General features: G+C 37.0%; 1 protein-coding gene across 1 annotated transcript in view; it reads left to right on the forward strand.

The window, feature by feature from the left end:
- Window positions 1–12,305, forward strand: part of Top1 (DNA topoisomerase I) — an 84,736-nt gene that overhangs the window by 20,422 nt on the left and 52,009 nt on the right. The gene's annotated exons all lie outside the window — the stretch shown is intronic.

A 12,305-nucleotide genomic window follows, 5' to 3' on the forward strand; every position in this document is an offset into this window, starting at 1 on the left:
GCTTGCCTAGTACCTGTCGAGGCACTGGGTTCTATTTTCAGCACCCATACAAATAAATAACAAAAATAAAAAGGTCCATCAAAACAACTAAAAATATATAAATCTGTCATGGTTGTTGTCATAATAATATAATAGTGAACAGTCTCTTCTGTATCTAGATTGTATCTAGACTCTCCAGCTTAGAAACCCTTCTTATAGGTAACAAGGTGACATACTGTTTTAAAAGACAGGTTGTTGATCCCATCAGTTAAATCTGAATAATTCTTTTTTTTTTTCTTTTTTTAATACAATTGATTGATCCTTGGAGATGAAAGCCAGAGAAAGAAAGGAAGATGAACTTAAGGGGCATAATGGAAGGAGTAGGATGAGAGAAAAGGTTGTAAAATAAGTTAAAATGAGTACATAGGAAAAATCTATGATGAAATAGATTAAGGTAATTGAAATGTTTATAAAAACATAAAAGGGGATCAAATTTAAATGTGGAAGTGATCTGGAAAAGAAAACATCTGTCCATTTAACCTTTTTTGTTTTGTTTGAATTTGAGGCTTACTGTAGCCCAGTAGATTGTTTCATGAGTATCTTTTCCATGGCAAGGCCCTTAACTATAATATGTGACACAGTTGTTTATGTTTAAAGCCCAAGTAGATTCTTTTTTTTTTTTTTTTTTTTTTTAGAATTTTAATATTTATTTTTTAGTTTTCGGCGGACACAACATCTTTGTATGTGGTGCTGAGGATTGAACCCGGGCCGCACACATGCCAGGCGAGCGCGCTACCGCTTGAGCCATATCCCCAGCCCCCCAAGTAGATTCTTGTTGTTTTTAAACTCAGTTTATGGCTTTTCTTCTGACCATGTAGGTACTTTGGAAATTATAGTGGCAGGTTTTAAAAATTTGAAGTTGTATTTCAGAGCTAAAGAAATTAAAAATACTGGATGTACTTTTTGGGTTTTTTTTTTGTTGTTGTTTTGTTTTTTTGGTAGATGGACAGAATGCCTTTATTTTGTTAATTTTTATGTGGTGCAAAGGATGGAACCCAGTGCCTCACACATGCTAGGCAAGTACTTTGCCAATGAGCCACAGCCCCAGCTTTCCCCACCCCTCATTTACTCTTGAGTTTTTTAATCCATAGTGCTTGTAAGTTTCTGATGAAGAGATATTCCCAAGTATTGGATATTGAGGAGAAAGACTTTAACACTTTGCAAATTAATTGGCAACTTTCAAGTTTTTTTTTTTTTTTTTCCTTTTGGACTTGGCTCCTTAACTTAACCATGAAGATGTTTTTCAGCTACACCATTAAAATCAGATTTTGAAACTTCATAGGGGCAAGTCCAGGTAAACTTAGGCAGTTATGGAGCCTGTTTATCTCTCTCTTTTCAAAGTTATTCATTCAATAGCTGCTACTGTTGGAAAGAGTGGATATTATGCTAATTATAAAACTTCATGAGGACAGGGACTGGGTTTTGTTTCTAGGTCTATTTCCACACCTAGAACAATGCCTGACATAGAATTGGCACTTAGTAAACATTTGAATGAATGTATATTGTAAAGCTCAGCTTCTTCTCAAGCAGAGTTATTTATACCTTGGTCTACCATCTTTTCAGCTGGAAATAATTTTTGTTTTGAGAATACTATGTCCCTAATGGGGAACCCCATTAATTTCAGTATTTAATAAGTCTGTTCATGACAAAAGCTCTTGTTTGTATGTGGGACATATTTGAGGAAGACAAATAATAATTTGGCTTTAGAAATTGAAAATGTTGCTGGTATCTTTCCTTATTCTTGAGATTTTAAGGATTTTCTTTAGATTTGAATCCTTCTAACATTTTTCTTTCCTTTTAAATTCTAGAGTTCTTTGAGCTTTTAGCCAAAGAAAATTTCTATTTTAAACAGCCTCTGTCTTTCTTACTTTGAAAGACTTTTAACTATGCCTTGAAATTTTGGAAATGTTTTTATTAAGAATTGCTGTAGGGCTGGGGATGTGGCTCAAGTGGTAGCGTGCTCGCCTGGCATGCGTGCAGCCCGGGTTCGATCCTCAGCACCACATACAAAGATGTCGTGTCTGCCGATAACTAAAAAATAAATATTAAAAATTCTCTCTCTCTCTCTCTTAAAAAAAAAAAGAAGAATTGCTGTAACATAGTGATAAGAAAGAACTCTTCTGTGGACTCAGTTGAAGTCAAGAAAAATTAAGATGTTCACATTCTGGGTTTCTTAGATTAAAATGAACCAATATTAGATCTTCACCAATGTTGGAATGGTGGAATTTTTCACACTTTCACTTTTTTATAAGCATTCAAATAAGAGATTCACCCCACCCGCTACTCCCATACTGACCATATACCCAGATGCCAGTCATTATCACCTGAGACCAGCTTGTTATCTATCCTAGACATAAACAGTCTTCTTTAAAAGTATTTGAAAATACTGGGTATAGAGTGTTAAGTAGAAATGTTGATTTTGTTTAGGCCTCAGTTTTGGGGGATATGGTATCCATGAGATTAAAGACTAATGAGGAAGAACAAGATGAATGGGTTTATCTCAGTAGAAGAGTTTTAATAATGAGAAGATAATATCTTCTTTAAAAAATTAATTGCTGCACTCAGTGTGTTCATTCAAATGGTTCCTTTCTTAATCATTTAGTTTTATATTTGTATGTCAGAGAGGAGCAGAGATTATCTTTGACAAAAGTTGTATTGTATGTGCCTTCTTAGGGAAGGCAGGTTTAGTAAGGTCTCAACCTACCATTGAAAGTCCATGTAAAGGGCTGTGCAGCTCAAAACATGGCAGAGTCCCCTTCTTTGTCTGCCTTTGTTTTTAAGGAAGCAAAGGACTGCCTTTATCTGTTCTCAGGAAAAGCTTTAAGATCATGCTTGCTCTTTTCTCTCTCCCCCTACATTTTCTTCCTCCCTCTCCCCCCTCTCCTTTCTCCCCTCCCCTCCCCTCCCCTCCCTGTTCCTTCCTTCTTTCCATCTATCCCATGGCCTCATGCATGAGTAGTGCTCTACCATCAAACTACAATCCCCAGCCAGACTTTCCCCCTTTTTTTTTTTTTTGTACTGGGGATTGAACCCAGGGGCACTTAACCACTGAGCCACATCCCCACTCCTTTTTTATATTTTATTCAGAGACAGTCTTGCTAGTTGCTTAGGACCTCACTAAGTTGCTGAGGCTGACTTTGAACTTTGATCTTTCTGCCTTAGCCTCCCCAGCTGCTGGGATTACAGGCATTCACCACCTCACCTGGCTCATATATAAATTTTTTGATTAGAACATTATAGCTATATGTAATAGGTTCATTTTGCCAAAATCATACTTGCGTGGATTTTGGTTTACTTTATTTCAGTCCCCTTTCTCTTTTAAGAGAGTGTAAATGATTATCCTTGAATTGGATTTTGATTGATAAGAGAATTTAGAGACCCTGGATGGAATAGAATTGGCAACACTATTAGCCACCTGCTGACTACAACTAAAGTAATGCAAATGTACTTCTGTGTGGGGAGTGTTAACTGTTTTTGGTGCATCCCTTCGAGGTCTTCAGGTCTTATAGGATTTTTAAGAGTATGCCAAAGTTTTACTTCTTTCTTCATAAGTGCTTTTCTTTCCTGGATCTGAGTATATGAAAGAAAACAGCCTTTTATCCAATGTTGCTTTGGCGGGCAGGGAGAATGGAAAATGGTTACTGCCTCAAATGCACATTGAACCTGAATTCCTAAGTTGTATGGGGTAAGTTCAGTTCAGTTCTATGTAAATTAATCTTGAAGAAGGTTAAATAATGATTGTGTCTCACTGTCATTTGTTAATGTTTGTGATTTCTTGGAGATTAACCTAGAATTATGTAAAACTATAGAGATTAATTGACTTGCAAAATAAAAAATTTTAAGATCATTTAAATTTTCTGAGCCTCAGTTTCTTCACTTGCAAGAGAGGTGAATTTACCAAGGTTATAGATATCAATCTCTGTTGATGAACAGAGATTTAAAGCTTTCAACACTTGATCTATGCTGCCACCCTATAGATCTGATAGTGGCTTTAACCAAGGTCACATACTAAGTGACAGTATGAGAATTTGAATCAGATGTTTTCCATTGTTGAACCAGTCTGCTTCCTTTTCTTTTGGGTTTCTTCCATTCTGTGCTCTTCTGTGATGTCTCTAATCATATTAGGGTTTGAACCCAGTCTTTTGTGCTTATGATCTTCTCCTTCCCCCTTCCCATTCCCCCTCCCTTCTCCAGGAGTCTAACTAGGTTACCCAGGCTGGCCTTAAGCTCCTGAGGCTCAAGTGATGCCACCTGGCTTATATCATCATTCTTGAACATGTTTAACTAACAAAGTGTTTTTTGGAATTGTCTTCTTTTTTCATAAAATTTTTGTATGTGTCTGGTTTCTCTATGTGTGATTCATTCTACTGTCTTTCCTATTCCCTGATCCAGGTACATTATTTCATCTTGTTCTTTATTTTATTTTATTTTTTTAATTTTTTATTGTGGGTTGTTCAAAACATTACAAATTTCTTGACATATCATATTCCACACTTTGATTCAAGTGGGTTATGAACTCCCACCTTCACCCCATACACAGATTGCAGAATCACATCAGTTACACATCCATTGATTTACATATTGCCATACTAGTGTCTGTTGTGCTCCGCTGCCTTTCCCATCCTCCACCCTCCCCCCTCCCCACCTCTCCCCTCCCCTCCCCTCCTCTCTCTCTACCCCCTCCACTGTATAACCCTGAGGGTCTCCTTCCATTACCATGCAATTTCCCTTCTCTCTCCCTTTCCCTCCCACCTCTCATCCCTGTTAAATGTTAATCTTCTTCTCCTGCTCTTCGTCCCTACTCTGATCTTAGTTACTCTCCTTATATCAAAGAATACATTTGGCATTTGTTTTTTAGGGATTGGCTAGCTTCACTTAGCATAATCTGCTCTAATGCCATCCATTTCCCTGTAAATTCTATGATTTTGTCATTTTTTAATGCAGAGTAACACTCCATTGTGTATAAATGCCACATTTTTTTTATCCATTCATCTATTGAAGGGCATCTAGGTTGGTTCCACAGTCTTGCTATTGTGAACTGTGCTGCTATGAACATCGATGTAGCAGTGTCCCTGTAGCATGCTCTTTTTAGGTCTTTAGGGAATAGACCAAGAAGGGGAATAGCTGGGTCAAATGGTGGCTCCATTCCCAGCTTTCCAAGAAATCTCCATACTGCTTTCCAAATTGGCTGCACCAATCTGCAGTCCCACCAGCAATGTACAAGTGTACCCTTTTCCCCACATCCTCGCCAGCACTTGTTGTTGTTTGACTTCATAATGGCTGCCAGTCTTACTGGAGTGAGATGGTATCTTAGGGTGGTTTTGATTTGCATTTCTCTGACAGCTAGAGATGTTGAGCATTTTTTCATGTACTTGTTGATTGACTGTATGTCCTCCTCTGAGAAGTGTCTGTTCAGGTCCTGCCGCAGTCTGGCTGGGCACAAAATCACGAGCCACCACACAGCTTGTAGATTCAAACAGCAACTCTTTATTCCCGAACTCACACCAGCCGTCTACAATCACGTTCTGGGGAAATCCACGTTCTCTGCCCAAATTCACCTCCACTCGGCTTCTATCTCCAAAATATACTGTCTGAATCCCGTGAGAACTCAAGGGGAACTCAGGCAGCAGGATACGCCCTATTCCCAGCAGGAATAATCTTAAACCTTAAACCTGGAACCTAAACTGGGAACGCCCTAAACAAGATTATCTTAAAACCGGGAACACCCTAATCTGCCTTGGTCCTTGAGCAAGGTTAAGTACATTCAATGTCACTGCAACATGGGGTACGCTGGCAAGGAAATTGTCATACCTACTTGGCTAATGGCTCCCAGCAAGGTCCTTGGCCCATTTGTTGATTGGGTTGTTTGTTCTCTTATTGTCTAATTTTTTGAGTTCTTTGTATACTCTGGATATTAGGGCTCTATCTGAAGTGTGAGGAGTAAAGATTTATTCCCAGGGTGTAGGCTCCCTATTTACCTCTCTTATTGTTTCTTTTGCTGAGAAAAAAACTTTTTAGTTTGAGTAAGTCCCATTTGTTGATTCTAGTTATTAACTTTTGTGCTATGGGTGTCCTATTGAGGAATTTGGAGCCCGACCCCACCGACTGTAGATCGTAGCCAACTTTTTCTTCTTTTTTTTTTTTTTTTTAATTTTTTATTGTGGGTTGTTCAAAACATTACAAATTTCTTGACATATCATATTCCACACTTTGATTCTAGTGGGTTATGAACTCCCACCTTCACCCCATACACAGATTGCAGATTCACATCAGTTACACATCCATTGATTTACAAATTGCCATACTAGTGTCTGTTGTGCTCTGCTGCCTTTCCCATCATCCACCCTCCCCCCTCCCCACCTCTCCCCTCCCCTCCCCTCCTCTCTCTCTACCCCCTCCACTGTATAACCCTGAGGGTCTCCTTCCATTACCGTGCAATTTACCTTCTCTCTCCCTTTCCCTCCCACCTCTCATCCCTGTTAAATGTTAATCTTATTCTCCTGTTCTTCGTCCCTACTCTGTTCTTAGTTACTTTCCTTATATCAAAGAAGACATTTGGCATTTGTTTTTTAGGGATTGGCTAGCTTCACTTAGCATAATCTGCTCTAATGCCATCCATTTCCCTGTAAATTCTATGATTTTGTCATTTTTTAATGCAGAGTAATACTCCATTGTGTATAAATGCCACATTTTTTTTATCCATTCGTCTATTGAAGGGCATCTAGGTTGGTTCCACAGTCTTCCTATTGTGAACTGTGCTGCTATGAACATCGATGTAGCAGTGTCCCTGTAGCATGCTCTTTTTAGGTCTTTAGGGAATAGACCAAGAAGGGGAATAGCTGGGTCAAATGGTGGCTCCATTCCCAGCTTTCCAAGAAATCTCCATACTGCTTTCCAAATTGGCTGCACCAATCTGCAGTCCCACCAGCAATGTACAAGTGTACCCTTTTCCCCACATCCTCGCCAGCACTTGTTGTTGTTTGACTTCATAATGGCTGCCAGTCTTACTGGAGTGAGATGGTATCTTAGGGTGGTTTTGATTTGCATTTCTCTGACAGCTAGAGATGTTGAGCATTTTTTCATGTACTTGTTGATTGACTGTATGTCCTCCTCTGAGAAGTGTCTGTTCAGGTCCTTGGCCCATTTGTTGATTGGGTTGTTTGTTCTCTTATTGTCTAATTTTTTGAGTTCTTTGTATACTCTGGATATTAGGGCTCTATCTGAAGTGTGAGGAGTAAAGATTTATTCCCAGGGTGTAGGCTCCCTATTTACCTCTCTTATTGTTTCTTTTGCTGAGAAAAAAACTTTTTAGTTTGAGTAAGTCCCATTTGTTGATTCTAGTTATTAACTTTTGTGCTATGGGTGTCCTATTGAGGAATTTGGAGCCCGACCCCACCGACTGTAGATCGTAGCCAACTTTTTCTTCTATCAGATGGCGTGTCTCTGATTTGATATCAAGCTCCTTGATCCATTTTGAATTCACTTTTGTGCATGGGGAGAGAAAGGGATTCAGTTTCATTTTGTTGCATATGGATTTCCAGTTTTCCCAGCACCATTTGTTGAAGATGCTATCCTTCCTCCATTGCATGCTTTTAGCCCCTTTATCAAATATAAGATAGTTGTAGTTTTGTGGATTGGTTTCTGTGTCCTCTATTCTGTACCATTGGTCCACCCGCCTGTTTTGGTACCAGTACCATGCTGTTTTTGTTACTATTGCTCTGTAGTATAGTTTGAAGTCTGGTATCGCTATACCGCCTGATTCACACTTCCTGCTTAGCATTGTTTTTGCTATTCTGGGTCTTTTATTTTTCCATATGAATTTCATGATTGCTTTCTCTATTTCTACAAGAAATGCCGTTGGGATTTTGATTGGCATTGCATTAAACCTATAGAGAACTTTTGGTAATATCGCCATTTTGATGATGTTAGTTCTGCCTATCCATGAACAGGGTATATTTTTCCATCTTCTAAGATCTTCTTCTATCTCTCTTTAGGGTTCTGTAGTTTTCATTGTATAAGTCTTTCATCATCTTGTTCTTTGGTCTGGTTCACTTCATTATGTTATCCTTTACTTGGAAGTATAGGAAGTGGTTAACCTAGTTCAATTTACTCTTAAGATTTTCTTTACTACAAAATGCCCATAAATTAAGTGATCCTACTGCCTTACTGAACTTCCTAAAAACAAAAACAAAAACTAGCTAAGTACTTAACAAAGTTTTCTATTTTTCTGTTTGTTTTTTTTTTATTATTATTATATAAGAGGTAATGGCAATTCCAGACTTTACATGTAGACATTTGGAAAGAGATATTTGTTACTTTTACAAAAATTTTGCATAGTTTCTAGGAATATCATGATGAAATAAAAAGTTACTTTAATGTCAATCATTTTGAGATTTTGTGGGCAGAAAAAGAATTTTGGCTTATTTCAGCAAGTCTAAAATTTTTAAGAGGATTCTTCCCTTTCATATATATATAGAAACTAGTATAAATTTTCTTACCTTTTTATTGTAAAAATATTTATTGAAAACATTTAAACAATATCATTAGTACAGTTAGATGGAATAGAGAAATTGCGTTAGAATTCTTCAGAATATTTTCATTTTCCTAAAAACATTTTTCCTTAACCCATTTGCTATTCCCTTATTCTGTCATTCTGTTTTCTGACTCCTTTCCTTCCCTACTACTTGTTCTTCTGAAGTGCTTACTGTTTGTCATCATCCACTCTTTCCTCATAAGTACATATTTTCAGGCTAAATTCCCAGATGGTCAAAAGGGAGAGAGCGTGTGAGTTAGATACTTCGAAATTCCCCCTCCATAGGTGTTATGCCAACTAGGTGTACCATATTTTCAGAGATATTAAGTGGGGCAAAAAATGTGTCTTAGATTTGATAATATGGGCTTCACACAGAGTGGTGCAAGTTTGGAGTGATATATGTACTACCAACTTCCTTGTGCAGAAATAGGGATATTTACATTTTGTACGAGTAGTAAGAAAATTGAGACATCCTAAGATCAGTGCTGGCACCTATTGTATTGGTGCCCTTTTCTCTTGTGTGCCCTGGGCAGTGACTATGTTTATACCTTAATTATCTTATTGGATCGTAAACTCCTTGAGGGCAGAGTCCTTGTCTGATTAGTCTTTAGTGGGGTATTTTGGACTTAAAGAATATATTTGATGGTTGTAAATTGATTAACCTTCGGTATAATCCTGGATCCAGTTGTAAAAGGATTTCTTTTCTTTTGCATATTAACCATCAAGTCCTTATGTAATGTTAACCAGCAACTAGTCTTAGAATTAGAAAAGAGGGAGACACTTTCCTTTAGAAGTTTCTTTACTTAAAAGCCTTTTTCACCTCAGCACAAACACTAGATAACAACAACAAAAACTATGGATTCCTTTTCTCTCTTTATTTACTTATCTGTCCTTAAGACTTAACTCCAGTTAAGTTATAGTGAAAGAAGTTAGTTGTTTCAAATTTTTTTTTCTTTTTCTTTTTAGAATTGCTTTATTTCAGGAGTATTACTCCTGTGTCTTCATTTGCAGTTTTCAAATACTAAGTATTGATAGAGTTATTATCGAGCCATTAGGTGACCTCACTTCACGATGAATGCGGTTTTCTGGTGGTTTAATATGTACTGGTTTACTTCTTTCATTTCTCATCTTAGGTTCAACACAGTTCCTTTTGGATTTAACAGATACTTGAAGTGATGGCATCCTTTCTACAAAGCATTTTTAACAGTTATACTTAGATACTAATTTCAAGGATATGTACTTTTATATTTAAGGCCACTAGTATGATCTCTACAGACAAATATTTTTACCCTGAGTTGTCATAGAGAGATCAGTGTGCCCTTATAGGTTTTTTCATTTATTGGCTTCTCTGAACATTCTTCAGTTAGGTGTCCCATTGTTACCTTAAATACAAGAGGGCTTGAATCAGGCACGTCATTTCTCCATTCTTTTTCCTTTTCCTCATCTTTATTCTACGCAGGTTTCCCGTGTTTTTTTTTTTTTTTTTTTGCCAGGCTTCTGTTCTCCCATTCACTAGTACCCTAAGACTTTTAAGTCTTCTTTGACTCTTCTCCTGCAATTCATTACACAGAGCAGTGACTTCCTGGAACTGGGTTCTATTTCTATTTTTCTCAACACTCTGGTATAATCTTTCCTCCCTTTTTAGTTCTTTTGCTAATGTTATTCTCAAGGCTGCTTTAAAAACTTCTAACTGGTTGTTTGACTTACCCTTCTATGTATACTGGCCTTCAACCAATATTCCTCGAGTATGGTTTTTATTTTTGTTTCATTTCTGCTGTAGTGGCTCCCTATCTTTCTTAGAGTAGAACACCCTGACTCTGGGTTAATTTTATCTATTAAACTTTATCTCTTACCATTCTTTAACACAAGTCCTCTATTGGAACTAGACTAGTTTTCTTGCTGTGTCTTTACATAATAACAATAAATAAATGGAAGGGAAGTAATGCAGAGATCATGTGAACTATTTATTATGAAAAAGTATATACTTACGCAAATCTGCTTCTCTATCATTTCTCAGAAATCTGTCCTGCCCATGTGAAACTATATTGAGTAAATTTATAATACAGTAGCCGCCTGGTGTGGTGGCATATACCTATGATCCCAGCGACTTGGAAGGCTGAGGCAAGAGGATTACAAGTTCAAAGCCAACCTCAGCAACTTAGCGAGATACTTAGCAACTCAGTGAGACCCTAAATAAAATATTAAAAAGGGCTGGGGATGTGGCCCAGTGGTTAAGCACCTCTGGGTTCAATCCTTGGCACCAAAAACAAATGTAAAAATATAATACAATAGACATTGAGAAATTTTAAGAAATTGACATATTTTTTGGTGTCTGTTACAGCGCACTTAGCACAAATTGAGCATATGGTAGATAGATGTGTAATATCTTTTTAAATTGGGGATTGGGGGTTCAGATCTTTAACTTGAATCTTGTTTATCAACATTTTATTTTTACATTTTTAGATAACAGTTGCTTTAAAAGAATTGGGAGACCTGGTTTTAAAATCAAATTTGAAGTTTTATTCATTTAAAAAAGATAATGTTACTGGGTATGGTTGCACATGCCTGTAATCCCAGCAATCTGGGAAGCTGAGACAAGAGGATTGCAAGTTCAAGGCCAGCCTCACCAGCTTAAGGGAGACCTTTTCTCAAAATAACAAATAGAAAGGACTGGAGATGTAACTTGGAAACATCCCCGCCCCCAATCCCCAGTGATGATGATGATGATGATGTTTTGGTATCCTGGTTATCTGAAACCTACTTGGAATTACTCTCAATTTGCCTTTCACTTAGTTTCCTTTTCTTTAAATATTTTTAGTGACTTATGCTACTTTTTTATATGTTCATTAGTACCTGTCAAAATAAAAATTTAAAGATTGGTATTCTTCAAGGTTTTTTTTTAAGAAGGAAGATGGTTAGCGAAAGGGGATTGAGAAGGAGGGAGGAAAGAAGAGCATGGGGAAGTACTGGGGAATAAAATTTACCCAATCATGCTATATCCATGTATGAATATACCACAATGAATACAATTATAACATTAATGAAAATAATATATCAGTAGAGTAGAAGTAGATCAAGGAGAGTGAAGAGGGGAGGGAAAAGGTACTTGGAGTAAGATGGATCACATTACATGTATGTATGAATATGGCATAATGAATCCCACTATTATGTATAATTACAATGCACCAATAGAAATAAATAAATGTTTAAAAACTTATTTTTATTATAAAAGTAATTTAGAGAAGTCCACTAGTACCTAGTGGAATAAAATTAAAAATAATAACAGATATTCGTAAGAATTTATAGCAGTTAGAACTTCAGTGAACTGTTGGTGGGGATGTATAATGAATGAAACAAGCACTTTTGAACAGTTTGGCAATTTTCTATAAAGTTAAACATAAACTTTATATGACCCAGCAATTTCACTCTTAAATGCATATACCAAGAGAAATGAATATATGTTTATAGGAAAACTACCATGAGTTTATGAATTTAGCAGATTTATTCACAAGAACAAGTACCTGGAAACAAGTGTCCACCAACAGGTGAATGGATAATTCACAGTATATCATTACAGTGAACTAGTATTCTGCAATAAAATGGAATCAAGGAGGTAGCTTAGTGGTAAAATGCTTGTCTTGTTGTGAGGCCCTGGGTGTCATTCCCAGCCATGCACATGCTCCCACACACACACAAGAGAAAGAAAGAAAGAAAAAAACTAGATTCATCCAGC

The sequence above is a fragment of the Marmota monax genome, unplaced genomic scaffold, assembly GCF_021218885.2.
Source record: "Marmota monax isolate L192 unplaced genomic scaffold, Marmota_monax_Labrador192_F-V1.1 WCK01_AAM20220418_F8-fsc00014, whole genome shotgun sequence".
Classification (NCBI taxonomy): domain Eukaryota; kingdom Metazoa; phylum Chordata; class Mammalia; order Rodentia; family Sciuridae; genus Marmota; species Marmota monax.